The following is a 13,482-nucleotide window of genomic DNA, read 5'->3' as shown; positions in this document are numbered from 1 at the left end:
GTAAATTCTTTAAATTCTGACAGTATTCGTGTGGCATTGAGAGAGGCAGGCTGTACAAAGTTGGGCCATTTACTAAAAGCTATGCAGTCTTCATTACCGTTCTGAGCCAATTGGTGAAAATAAGATCAGAAAGACTAATAAAAGAATTGTAGTAGAAGTGTATGAATCTTGCCAAACTCAATAAGGGATTTTATTAAGGATAATGATCTGATTAATCAGTGGGAAGATGGATGTGAATATGTTTTTCCGGTTTTAGATATTTCTGAGACTGTGAAAGATTGGATTTTTTCAGAAAATGATTTTCTGTCACATGTGGATGTGTCTTTTGTTTCTTTTGAAGAGTTGGGCAAGAAAGAAGCATACATGATATCAGTGAAAGTAATTCATAGTAAATATCTTATGCGGATGAAAGAATCAAATGGTGTGGTCTATTTAGTCAGGAAATTTCTGTAAAAGGAAGATGGAGATCTTTGTATAAAATGCCAATAGATAAACGGACGGGGGATCTTCAGTGGAGAATAATTCACGGGCTGTAGCGACTAATAAACATGTTCACATTTTAATCCCAATCAGAAATAGAATGCTTTTTTTGTAATCAGACAGAACATTGATGCATTTGTTCTGTGGATGTAATAGACTGAAAGTGTTATTGATCTTTTGGAACTTTGGGTTATGAAATGGGGAGAATGTTTTTCATTTCCTTTGTTCATTTTTGGTCCGAAATATTCTGTCAAGAAAAAAACAAAAACATGTCTTGTTGAACTTTGTTTTTGGAGTGGCTAAACTGTCTATATGGATTTCAAGGAAAAACAAAATTCAGAAAAATGGATCAAAAGATGTTTTAAAGTTTATATGGGAATGTTAGAAGCTCGACTAAAAATTGAGTATGCATTTTATAAATTAACAAATAATTTAAAATCTTTTGTGGATAAATGGTCTGTTGAAAGGTTCTGTGTATTGTGGAGAGTGATGGAGAGTTGGTTTTGTCTTTTTAATGTTTTGAATACTGTTTAAAGTTTGAGGATGTTGAAAAAGTGTTAACTTTTTTTGGAATAAAAGTATGTTATCTCTCTCTCTCTCTCTCACTCTCTCTCAGACAAACATGCTCTTTCTCTCACACACACATACAGTTCATGCTCACTCTTATACACTCACACACACAAAAGTACACATGTACATGCTCTCTCTCTCTCTCTCTCTGTCTCTCACACACACACACACACACAGTCTTATACACAATCACACACACACCTGTACACACTCTCACTCACACACTCACTATTGTACATGCTCTCTCTCACACACAGTTTTACAGATGCTTTCTCTCTTACACACATATACATGCTCTCACACACATATTGTACAAACACACACACTTGACCACACAATCACTCACATACTCACTCTTGTACATGCTCTCTCATACACACTGACATTCTTTCTCTCATAGACACACACGTACATGCTCTCTCTCCTCTCTCTCTCTCTCTCACACACACACACACAAGCACGCACGCACGCACGCACACACACACCACACCACACACACACACAAGCATGTGATCTCTCTCACACACAGTCTTATACATGCTCTCCCTCTTAGATATACATGTACATGCTCTCACTCACACACATATTGTACACAAACTTGTTGCATACACACACACACACACACTTGCACACTCTCACTCACACACATATTGTACACACACTTGTTGCATACACACACGCTTGTACACACTCTCACTAACACACTCACTATTGTACATGCTCTCTCACACACACCTACATTCTATCTCTGTCTCAAATGTACTTTTTCACGCTCTTACACACACACACACAGATGTGCCAGTGTTAATGATACTTCTTTCTAATTTTACGTGCTCATTAGGCTTAATATAGGTGGTTGCATTGTGATTATTTGGTGATGAAGGTATATTAATTGTTTTAAATAGTTTTTCAGCTAATAATGTTCATGATGTCATAGCGCTACAAAAGGCTTTTGAAGCTGACAAGACGTGGAGCAACCATGACCAGAGCACTCCAGAGAGAAGGTGTCTCTCGAAATGCAGTGGCCCAGCTCGCTCCAATTGCAGAGCTGTACTTTGCTAACAGTGAGCAATTTAAACAGCATCAGCTTCACACCAGGAAAATGAACAGAGTTTGCTCAAAAGTGTAGAGAGCTCATTGCTGGAGATGTTCACATAAAAGTCCCATCAATGAAAAGGAAGGTTCACTTTTGCCTTTATGTCTGAATAAGTGATTAGAGTAGATTTGCTATGTCGCTTATTGTTAAGGCCATGTTTATTGTATGTTTCTTTGTTCAATAATGTTTCTGTTTACTGTTGTTAAAATGTAGAAGCAAAAAAGTAGAGCACAATAAGCTCAGCTTATAATGCCAAAATATATATTATATTGAGATCAGATGCAAAAACCTTTAAATGCCGTCTAAATTCATTAAATTTCTTTTCCCTTTTTTAATCCTGGGTCGCCACAGCGGAATGAACCACAAACTTATTCAGCACATGTTTACACAGCAGATGCCCTTTCAGCTGCAACCCATTACTGGGAAACATCCATACACACTCATTCTCACACATATTCACTACGGACTATTTGAGCTTACTAAATTCACCTGTACCACATGTCTGACATCTTGCTGTGAGGCAAACGTGTTACCCACTGCGCCACCACGTCACTCCACAGTCTAAATTGTATTTCTAAAATTAGTTATTTTTCAGCCGACTATGTTAAGACAATGAAAAAAAACATTCTTTGCCACAAAATAGTTAAATTACTGAACTGAGCCTGAAAAAATTATGAATTTAAAAAAAAAAAAATTTATATAGCGCTGCATGGTGGTGCAGTGGGTAGCACGTTCGCCTCACAGGAAGAAGGTCACTGGTTTGAGCCTCGGCTGGGTCAGTTTGTGTTTCTGTGTGGAGTTTGCATGTTCTCCCGGTGTTCGCGTTGGTTTCCTCTGGGTGCTCCGGTTCCCCCCACAAGTCCCAAAAACATGTGGTAGAGGTGAATTGGGTTGGCTAAATTGTCCTTAGTTCATGTGTGTAAGTGATTGTGTAGGGATGTTTCCCAGTGATGGGTTGCAGTGTAAGGGCATCAGTTGCATAAAAACATATGCTGGATAAATTGCGGTTCATTCCGCTGGGATGTAACAACAATTGTTCTTAATTGTCCTGAACCAAATGTTTTCTTCAGCTTAATTACCTGGGCTGTTAATTTTTTTTTTTTTTTTTTATTTTATTTGTTTTGAAGCAATAAATTAAAGCAGTTGGACGAACTAATGACTCTGGTATTTATTTGTATGTTCTTGTACGTGGTGGTGTCTGTGTGTGTTTTGTCTTCAAATACTTGCATCAGTGTCACTACTACCCGTCTGTTGACTACTGCTGAACATTTACAGATTAGTAGCCATGCTGTCTGTGAATTTGGCTCCTTACAGTCATTCAACAGCATTTCTTAGGTTTTTCTTCATTTTGATGGGCCCAGTGTGACAACAGATGAGCTGATAAATGTGGGCACTATGGTAAAAAATCTACTTTTCAAGCTGTTTGGACAGTCATATGTACATGTATGGTGTATAGACCATCATATTGGGGTGATATAAGCACACCAGTGCTTTTTTTTCAATTTAACAACATAAAACGATGGACCAATTGGAGCGGTTTTCAAACCGACCGCAACTTTATGTAGGAGTGCGGTCCAACCGCCCACCAATATGATTGACAGGCGCGTCATCATATCCCCAGTTTGTGATTCACGTCCGCCATTTTCAGCGTGAGTCGAAGCGATATCACTAAAGGAACACACTACATCTATTTTTAGATGCAAGGCTCATTGGGCTCAACACAAGAGCAAATTCTCCACATTTGCTCTAATCGGAATTATTGGTTGTATCTTTAGGTAGGTTTGCAAACATGTGTACTTCTCATTGAGTCTACCTTATACTTCAGCCGTTTGCATTTCTCGCGATCCCAAAAGCTCCATGTGATCTTAACTAGCATGCGTTTTGAATTCTAAACAAGGTTTCTATCAGGGTACACTCAAGTCGACGGCTGGGCGCCGCGGACCGCTGCAGACTTGAATTACCGTTGTGTGTACCCTGATAGAAACCTATGTTTAGAATTAAAAAATGCATGGTGCGATGATTCGGGACACTTCATGTTTCTGCCGCGCCACAGAGAGTGTCTTAGTTAATTCAAAGTTAATTCAGTGTGCGTGATTATTAGTTCCTGTGTACAAGCTCGGCACTTGAAACTAGCACACAGTTGGCTGTAAAACTGTACAAAGACACATATGATTTTGTACTCTCTGCTTGGTCTGTGTCAGAGTCGTACATGTACGACTGATTGCTGAACCTCTCACTGCTGCTCCTTCTCTGTCTGCCTGTCAGACTCTGTTGCAAACGCAGAGCGGTGAGCTCATGGCCCCACCACTTGTTACGTTGGCGGGAAGCCGAAACTAACTACATGTGAAGCAACACACCCATAAATCAGCGAACTGTGGACACGCCCCCAACATGACACTTTTAACACATAATAAAAAAATCTGAATTGTGTTTTAAACTTAACCTAAACTGGCACACTCAGAAGAACCATAATATTAATATTAAATCATAAAAAAGAGGTAAACTATGTGCCCTTTAAAGTAAAATAACTGTCTACTGAAAGTTAGGTTAAATGCAACAAATAGTTAATTGAACACTCTTAGATTGTTCCTAACCCTTATTTTATATTTGATTAAAGTTTATGTTAAAATATCTTGCGTTGCTACTTATAGGCATCTGAATGTTTACTCAAAGTCTATTCATAAACTGGATAACAACTACATGCAGACAATAACAACAAACATCTTGGAGGTCAATGTTCTGAAAACTTGTTGAGGATTTGTTGCATATCTACTGATACACTGTTGAACATCTAGAACCTAAATTGAACCTAAAATAATAAATGTTTACATGCTGTAGACATTGTATTGATTGCCTAAGAACATTTAAAGACAATCTACAGATACTATCCAGATGAAAGTAAACAGATAAGAACTTGAAAAGTAACTTACGGTCAGCAGACTATCTAAAGGGGGACCATCAAAATAAAGTGTTACCCGGCTCCTTTTCGTTGGCATCTTGTTGAAGGCATACAAAAGATCCCATGACAAATGATTGGCGAAATGGCCCAGTGGCCAAGGGATAAGGCATCAACCTCCGCGGCTTGGGATTGTTGGTTCAAGTCCCATCGGGTTGTCTTTGAAGGTCTCACTTCAATTTGGGAGCAATGTTTGGTGGATGAAACACGGTAGCTGTGAAAACCTTCTTGAGATGTGTTTGCATGTCATTAACTTCCTGCATTGCCATGCATATTACCTCTTATGACTAAAAGGGTAACGAGATACCTAACGCGAAAGGCCATTTTGAATCCTGCATGGTGCCTACAGAGAAGAGACTGTGTACAAAGACAAAATGGTGCTTACATATAAAGCTGGTGGGTTGTTCAAGATCTGTAAACAAATCTAACAACCGAATCATTGCCGGTCCTTTTTTTGTCTGTATAATTGTACACGTTAGACTGATTTAGATCAGAAGTCCACTAAATGTTCATTCACTAAAGTCACAGCAAAAGCTAGTACAATTAACATAAAAACACCTTGGATAGCACAGCACCGCTGGTTTTTCTATGACTGTCGTAGGGCTCATCAGGGATTTGAATCCAGGACCTCTCGCACTCAAAGCAAGAATCATACCCCTAGACCAACGAGCCCTGAAGAAGCAGTCTGCAGTGCCACAAAAAATTCTGTGAGACCGATCCAATCTACTCTTTGTTCATGTTGTTTTTGTTACGTGTGTCAGCAACTCCCTGGAGGCATATTACAGTTCACAGTAAGTATAAAACAGTCCAGTGGCCTAATGGATAAGGCACAGCCTTCGAAGCTGGGGATTGTGGGTTTAAAGTACCAACTGGGCTGTCTTTGATGCAGTTCCTTTTAAGTTGACTGTGCAAGACAATCCAGTATTACCTTTAAAAAGCTAGGTTCATACCCTTAGGTCAAAAAGACATGACAATGGAAAACTCCTCAGAGAAGCTGTTTTGTCATTAGGTGTACACATCAGATCGTCTGAATGCAATATGGCATAGGGATCCTAAAGAACTGTTTTCTGAGTAACAAGAACTTCCTGAGCCATACATCAGATATGACAAAGTTTAATGTTGACCCAGTGGCCTAATGCATAAGGCATCAGCCTTCGAAGCTGGGGATTGTGGGTTCAAGTCCATCTGGGTTGTCTTTGTTGGGTTACATTTTAGTTGTGTGAGACAATCCGACTGGTCTTCTCAAAACTTAGGCGTGATGATCTGAGGACAATAGTTAGCTTCGAATTATCAGACTTGATGCACACTTCAAATAAGATTCATCCAATTGCTTGAATCTCACTGTCACGTTACAAACCTAAATGGTTCCGCTAAGCTTTGGTAATGGAGATCTTGACTTCAAGTACCCGTGGCTTTCAACTAATGCTTTCAAGCAATGCTTGTGCCGCTTTTTACAACTCAGGCCATTTATGCCCCAATTGTGCTGCGTTCAATGTTGCCCACATTCAGCAGAAAAAGTCAGCAGGCTACCACCATGCGTAGTCGTGGCCGAGAGGTAAGGAGATGGACTTAAAATCCATTGGGGTCTCCCCGCGCAGGTTCGAACCCTGCCGACTACGGAACAGCCAGCTACTTTTGCTTTTTCGCTCTGTGAGGGGAACTGTGGCATTTGCTCTGAATTCAGATCATCAGCTTGTGTGGAAAGAGTGCCATGAAGTTAGCTGAGTGTATTGGATTAGAGAGCTATGCTGTCCCTGCTTCCCAGAGATTGTACAGAAAAGTTGCACTAGAGCTAGTGCACCTTCCTCTACCCCTGTTGACCCTGTGTTTGGTTGCCACCTCAGCAGGAGAGAGAAAGCAGACATCTGTAGTCGTGGCCGAGTGGTTAAGGCGATGGACTAGAAATCCATTGGGGTTTCTCTGCGCAGGTTCGAATCCTGCCGACTACATTGTTTTGCACGTCCACTTATGTTGTTGTTCTCTTTTCTTTCAAGCCTTCTATACGTAATTGGAATCCTCCTCTGCATCTCACAAACAAGCCCCTGTCACTTAGTGACCAGGCAGCTGTGGGTGAGCGACAGTGGTTTGCCGCGACCGTACAGTGATCTGTACTCTGTGTTGTGGCCAGAGAAATCCCAGTTTGAATCCCGGTCACAAACCAGTGTCCTTTAGTGTCCAGTGAGCTGCAGAGCTTATCGGTGAGCGAGTGGTGTTCCGTGATCGTATTGTGGTCAGTACTCTGCGTTGTGGCCGCAGTAAGCCCGGTTTGAATCCAGGTCACGGCAGCGTGTTCCTGTTAACTGCGAGCAATGCTGTTGTGCTGCTTTTTACAACTCAGGCCATTTATGCCCAACTGTGCTGCGTTCAATGTTGCCCACATTCAGCAGAAAAAGTCAACTGGCTGCGATCATGCATAGTCGTGGCCGAGAGGTTAAGGCGGTGGACTTGAAATCCATTGAGGTCTCCCCGCGCAGGTTCGAACCCTGCCGACTACGGAACAGCCAGCTGCTTTTGCTTTTTCTCTCTGTGAGAGGAACGTGGCTTTTGCGACGTTTGGTTGGGGCCTACCTGTTTAATCCCATATTGAATAATTCAAGTCCAGCGACTAGTCGCAATTTAGCTTTTTTTGTAGTCCCTACACTCTGATGTGCCTAGAGAAACGTTCAATAAATTGACAGCAACATCTTGTACGGCACATCAAGATTGGGATTTGATAGTTTTTTTTCCAAGTCGCCCAGTCCTTTTGGCTGTCCCTTTGTGGCACATTTTCCCACTCCATCTGCTTCTGGAGAGTTGCTTTATGCACAGCTCTTTTCAAGACTGATGCTAGCACAGTCTAAAAGGCCCAGGCGAAATGTGCTTTTGGCCATGCTTTTGGACCATGGCTTTGGTAACACCTAATGACTTCAAGGTCTTTCACGGTGCAGCTCAGCAGTGGCATGGCACAGCTCTGAAACGCCGTTTCCTGGAGGACGCCTGCATCTGTTTTTTTTTAAGAGGACGCAGGTCTGTGCTGTGATGAGAAAGTGTTGTCAGCTGGCACTGGGCTTGCAGAGGGCCAACTCCGCAAACAGGTGCTTTCATAGACAGGAGCCACATAGCTCAGTCGATATAGCATCAGACTTTTAATCTGACGATCCAGGGTTCAAGTCCCTGTTTGGGCGAAGGCCTGTCTGTTTGTCAGAATCCCAGTTTGAATCCTCGTCACAGCAGCGCGTACCTGTTAACGGAAAGCTGGGCTGAGTTTTCGCCACCTCAGGCCACGGCTGGATATCTCACCCCAACCTCTGCTGTTTCTAGTGTTGCCCACATCCGGCCAACAGAGCGGACGAGTCAAGGCCAGGTGTAGTCGTGGCCGAGAGGTTAAGGCGATGGACTTGAAATCCATTGGGCTCTCCCAGCGCAGATTCGAACCCTGCTGACTACGTCAGTTAGTATTTCCACAAAGTCCACTTGCTGTTTTTGCTCATTGCCCCCTAATGGAAATGCCGTCCTCCTCTGAATCTCGCAAACAAACCAGTGTTCCTTAGTGTCCAGGCAGCTGCAGAGCTTATCGGTGAGTGAGCGGTGTGCCGTGATGGTATAGTGGTCAGTACTCTGTGTTGTGGCTGCAGCAACCCCGGTTCGAATCCGGGTCACTGCAGCGTGTTCCTATTAACTGCGAGCAATGCTTGTGCTGCTTTTTACAACCTCAGGCCATTTATGCCCCAACTGTGCTGCGTTCAATGTTGCCCACATTGAGCAGAAAAAGTCAACAGCCTGCCACCATGTGTAGTCGTGGCCGATAGGTTAAGGCGATGGACTTGAAATCCACTGGGGTCCCCGCGCAGCTTCGAACCCTGCTAACTCAGGAGCCGGCAGCCGTTTTGCTTTTTCTCTCTGTGAGAGGAACTGTGGCTTTTGCGACGTTTGGTTGCGGGCCTGCGTGATTAATCCCATATTGAATAATTCAAGTCCAGCGACTAGTTGGAATTTAGCTTTTTTTGTAGTCCCTACACTCTGAGTTGCCTAGAGAAACGTTCAATAAATCGACAGCAACATCTTGTACGGCTCATCAAGATTGGGATTTGATAGTTTTTTTTTCCAAGTCGCCCAGTCCTTTTGGCTGTCCCTTTGTGGCACATTTTCCCCACTCCATCTGCTTCTGGAGAGTTGCTTTATGCACAGCTCTTTTCAAGACTGATGCTAGCACAGTTCCAAAGGCCCAGGCGAAATGTGCTTTTGGCCATGTTTTTGGACCATGGCTTTGGTAACACTAATGACTTCAAGGTCTTTCACGGTGCAGCTTAGCAGTGGCATGGCACAGCTCTGAAACGCCGTTTCCTAGAGGACGACTGATCTGTTATTTTTAAGAGGACGCAGGTCTGTGCTGTGATGAGAAAGTATTGTCGGGGGGTAAGGGAGATCTTGACTTCAAGTACCTCGTGGCTTTCAACTAATGGTCTCTTATTAGGTGGATGATGATGAAATGCAAACAAGAAAATAGCTGCAGTGATTTTAAGTTAATGAGAGTGGCCTTGGTTGGAATTTGAAACTCAAGACCAGTCACACCCCTACACGAGAACCATACCCCAGGACCAATGAGACACGAATGTGGATGATTGCACAATGAAAATGTTGACCATTAGTTGCACACATCTTTTTTGATGGAATGCAAACTGGCATCGAGATCCTAAAGTGCAGTTTTCCATGCGTTGGCATCTTGTGAAGGCATACAAAAGATCCATGACAAATGATTGACGAAATGGCCCAGTGGCCTAATGGATAAGGCATCAACCTCCGGGGCTTGGGATTGTTGGTTCAAGTCCCATCTGGGTTGTCTTTGAAGGTCTTACTTCTATTTGGGAGCAATGTTTGGTGGATGATGAAACACGGTAGCTGTCAAAACCTTCTTGAGATGTGTGTGCATGTCATAACTTTCTGCATTGCCATGCATATTACCTATTATGACTAAAAGGGTAACGAGATACCTAACGCGAAAGGCCATTTTGAATCCTGCATGGTGCCTACAGAGAAGAGACTGTGTACAAGACAAAAATGGTGCTTACATAAAGCTGGTGGGTTGTTCAGATCCTAAACAAATCTAACAACCGAATCATTGCCACTCCTTTTTGTCTGTATAATTGTACATGTTAGACTGATTTAGATCAGAAGTCCACTAAATGTTCATTCACTAAAGTCACAGCAAAAGCTGCTACAATTAACATATAAACACCATGGATAGCACAGCACAGCTGCTTTTTCTATGACTGTCATAGGGCTCGTCCGGGATTTGAACCCGGGACCTCTCGCACCCAAAGCGAGAATCATACCCCTAGACCAACGAGCCCTGAAGAAGCAGTCTGCAGTGCCACAAAAAATTCTGTGAGACCGATCCAATCTACTCTTTGTTCATGTTGTTTTTGTTACGTGTGTCAGCAACTCCTGGAGGCATATTACAGTTCACAGTAAGTATGAAACAGTCCAGTGGCCTAATGGATAAGGCACCAGCCTTCGAAGCTGGGGATTGTGGGTTTAAAGTACCAACTGGGTTGTCTTGATGCAGTTCCTTTTAAGTTGACTGTGCAAGACAATCCAGTGTTACCTTTAAAAAGCTAGGTTCATACCCTTAGGTCAAAAAAAGACATGACAATGGAAAAACTCCTCAGAGAAGCTGTTTTGTCATTAGGTGTACATATCAGATCGTCTGAATGTAATATGGCATAGGGATCCTAAAGTACTTTTTCTGAGTAACAAGAACTTCCTGAGCCATACATCAGATATGACAAACACTAGTGTTTACCCATTGGCCTAATGGAAAGGCATCAGCCTTCAAGCTGGGGATTGTGGGTTCAAGTCCCATCTGGGTTGTCTTTGTTGGGCTACATTTAAGTTGTGTGAAACAATTCCGACTGGTCTTCTCAAAACTTAGACGTGATGATCTGAGGACATAGCTAGCTTCGAATCTCAGACTTGCTGCACACTTCAAATAAGATTCATCCAATCTTGCTTGAATCTCACTGTCATGTTACAAAGCTAAAAGGTTCTGCTAAGCTTTGGTAATGGAGATCTTGACTTCAAGTACCCCGTGGCTTTCAACTAACGGTCTCATGTTAGGTGGATGATGATGAAATGCACAAACAAGGAAATAGCTGCAGAAAGGTTGTGATTTCAAGTTAATGAGAGTGGCCTGTCTGGAATTTGAAACTCAAGACCAGTCACATACGCGAGAACCATACCCCAGGACCAATGAGACACGAATGTGGATGATGGGACATAGGACCCAAATGACCACATTTGTTTAAAAAATATTTCATTGTTTTTTTCCACTGCTTTGTTTTCTTTTTCTAGATACTTTTTTATTCTTTTCACTCTAAACTATTTTTCCTTGTTCTACATCTATTAAACCCAACCCACCCTTGTCTGTTTCCCTACAACTGTATAAAAGCAATCCTTGGTGGCTTACCTCCCCATAAAAAATCAGTAAAACATTTTTCAACCTCTTTTCTATCCACATTGGCATTTCTAAAACATATAAAACATGCCACAACTTAGACTCCATTAAAACATTTATAATTAAAAACTTTTCCTTTTAATGTCAGTGTTCTTAGTTCCAGTAATTTAACCTCCTTTCTATATCTGTTAAAAAACCCTCCCACATTATCTCTAGCTGTTCTGGCATCTTTCCCCATTAAAACCCCTAAAATCTTTATTTCTTCTATTTTAAAATTGGTGCAATCTGCTAAATCTGTCTCCTTTCCAAACTTCATATAAACCGTTTTGTCTTCATTTATTTACTTCCCGATCCTTTACAAAACTGTTGGACTATTTTCATCGCTTCTTTCACACTCTCTTTTCCTTTTACTATTAATGTAGTGTCATCTGCATATTGAAACATTTTATTTACTTTATTTCTTCAATTTCCATTCCTTTATTTTTTCTTCTTCACTGATAGCTAGGCCCAGGGATTCTGCCACAAGTGAATATAAGAGTGCTGACAGAGGACATCCTTGCCTTATCGATCTTGTTATTTTAAAACATTCTGTTAAAAAGCCATTACATTTAATTTTTGTTAAAATACCCTTATATAAAATCCTGATCCATTTTCTAAAAACTTCTCCAAAACCAAACTTTTTAAGTGCTTCAAATAAAAACTGGTGTTCAACTCTGTCAAAAGCTTTTCCAAATCCAAACTTATGATATATCCTTCCTCTTTTTTGTCCTTCATATATTCTATGATGTCTTTTATGCTCATTGTTATGTCTGCTATGTCTCTTCCTTTTATGCGTAGGCCTGTGTTGTTTGAATTATTTTTGGCATCACTTCTTTTAATCGATTTGCTAAAATTTAGTTAAAATCTTCAAATCTGTTTAACATTGTGATTGGTCTGTAATTTTTTAACAATGTCTTTTCTCCTTTTTGTGTATAATTTCATTAATCCCATCCCATTCTTTCATTTAATTCTTCTTTTGCAGTATTTCTTTAAAAATTTCAGTTAAAATTGGTATTAAAATTTCCTTAAAACATACGTAAAATTCACTATTTACCCGTCTATTCCTGGACTTTTCCTTTTGTTCAAGCTTTCTATTGCTTTTCTTATTTCTTCTCTTATTTCTGGTCACATTCTCTTTTATCCTCTTCATCTATTTTTGTTTTATGTTTTAATAATTTTTCCATTTGTAATTCATCAACTCCTTGTGTTTTAAATAACTCCTCATAGTATGTTTTTATTTCTTTTAAAATGTCTTCATTTCCTTCTATGCTTTCTCCTTTTGCTCCTTGTATTATCTTTATCGTTTCTGCTTTCCTTTTTGTCTTTCTAAATCAAAGAAGAATTTGTGCACTTTTCTCCCTCTACTACATATTTGCTTGCTTCTTAGTCTAGCTCCATATTCTTTTCCTCAATTTCTTTCAGTTTTCCTCCATTTCTTTTATTTTTGTATGTCTTTTTCATTTTTTTCTAGTTCTTTTCTAAGATTTCTTTATGTTTTTTCTTGTGTCTTTTATTCTTTTGTATTATTCTACAAAATTGTATTGTAGTTTTTTAATCAGATATTTGACATTTTCCCACCATAGTCTTTTGTCTTCATTATATATTTGGTTTCCTTTTTCCTTTTCTATTATTCCTTTTATTTTTAACATAGTCTTCATTTTTTAAAATGTCACTATTTAATGTCCACACCCCTGGGCCTCTTTGTATTCTTCTGTATTAAAATTAAACAATAAAAATTTATGGTCACTTAAAACAGTTTCATCGTACTTTATTTTTTCTATATAAATTTCTATATTTCTTGTGCATAACACATAGTCTATTCTCGATTGAGTTACAAAATTCCCTACTATTTGTCTTCTAGAAAACTCCTTTTTCTTCCGTTTCTCTCTCTCCAAATGTCTATCATTC

General features: G+C 40.4%; 4 non-coding genes across 4 annotated transcripts; 3 read left to right on the top strand and 1 right to left on the bottom strand.

Moving 5' to 3' along the window:
• The first annotated feature begins 6,640 nt into the window (after window positions 1-6,640).
• On the top strand, window positions 6,641-6,721 carry trnal-uaa (transfer RNA leucine (anticodon UAA)). Its single transcript has one exon. It is a non-coding gene; the product is annotated as a tRNA-Leu (tRNA).
• A 248-nt stretch (window positions 6,722-6,969) lies between these two features.
• Window positions 6,970-7,051, top strand: trnas-aga (transfer RNA serine (anticodon AGA)). Its single transcript has one exon. It is a non-coding gene; the product is annotated as a tRNA-Ser (tRNA).
• A 464-nt stretch (window positions 7,052-7,515) lies between these two features.
• trnas-uga (transfer RNA serine (anticodon UGA)) lies at window positions 7,516-7,597 on the top strand. The gene has a single exon. It is a non-coding gene; the product is annotated as a tRNA-Ser (tRNA).
• Window positions 7,598-10,359: 2,762 nt separating this feature from the next.
• On the bottom strand, window positions 10,360-10,431 carry trnap-ugg (transfer RNA proline (anticodon UGG)). The gene has a single exon. It is a non-coding gene; the product is annotated as a tRNA-Pro (tRNA).
• Between the last annotated feature and the right edge of the window lie 3,051 nt (window positions 10,432-13,482).

The sequence above is a fragment of the Danio aesculapii genome, chromosome 4 (assembly GCF_903798145.1).
Source record: "Danio aesculapii chromosome 4, fDanAes4.1, whole genome shotgun sequence".
Taxonomy (NCBI): domain Eukaryota; kingdom Metazoa; phylum Chordata; class Actinopteri; order Cypriniformes; family Danionidae; genus Danio; species Danio aesculapii.
This window is presented reverse-complemented; position numbering and strand designations above follow the sequence as displayed.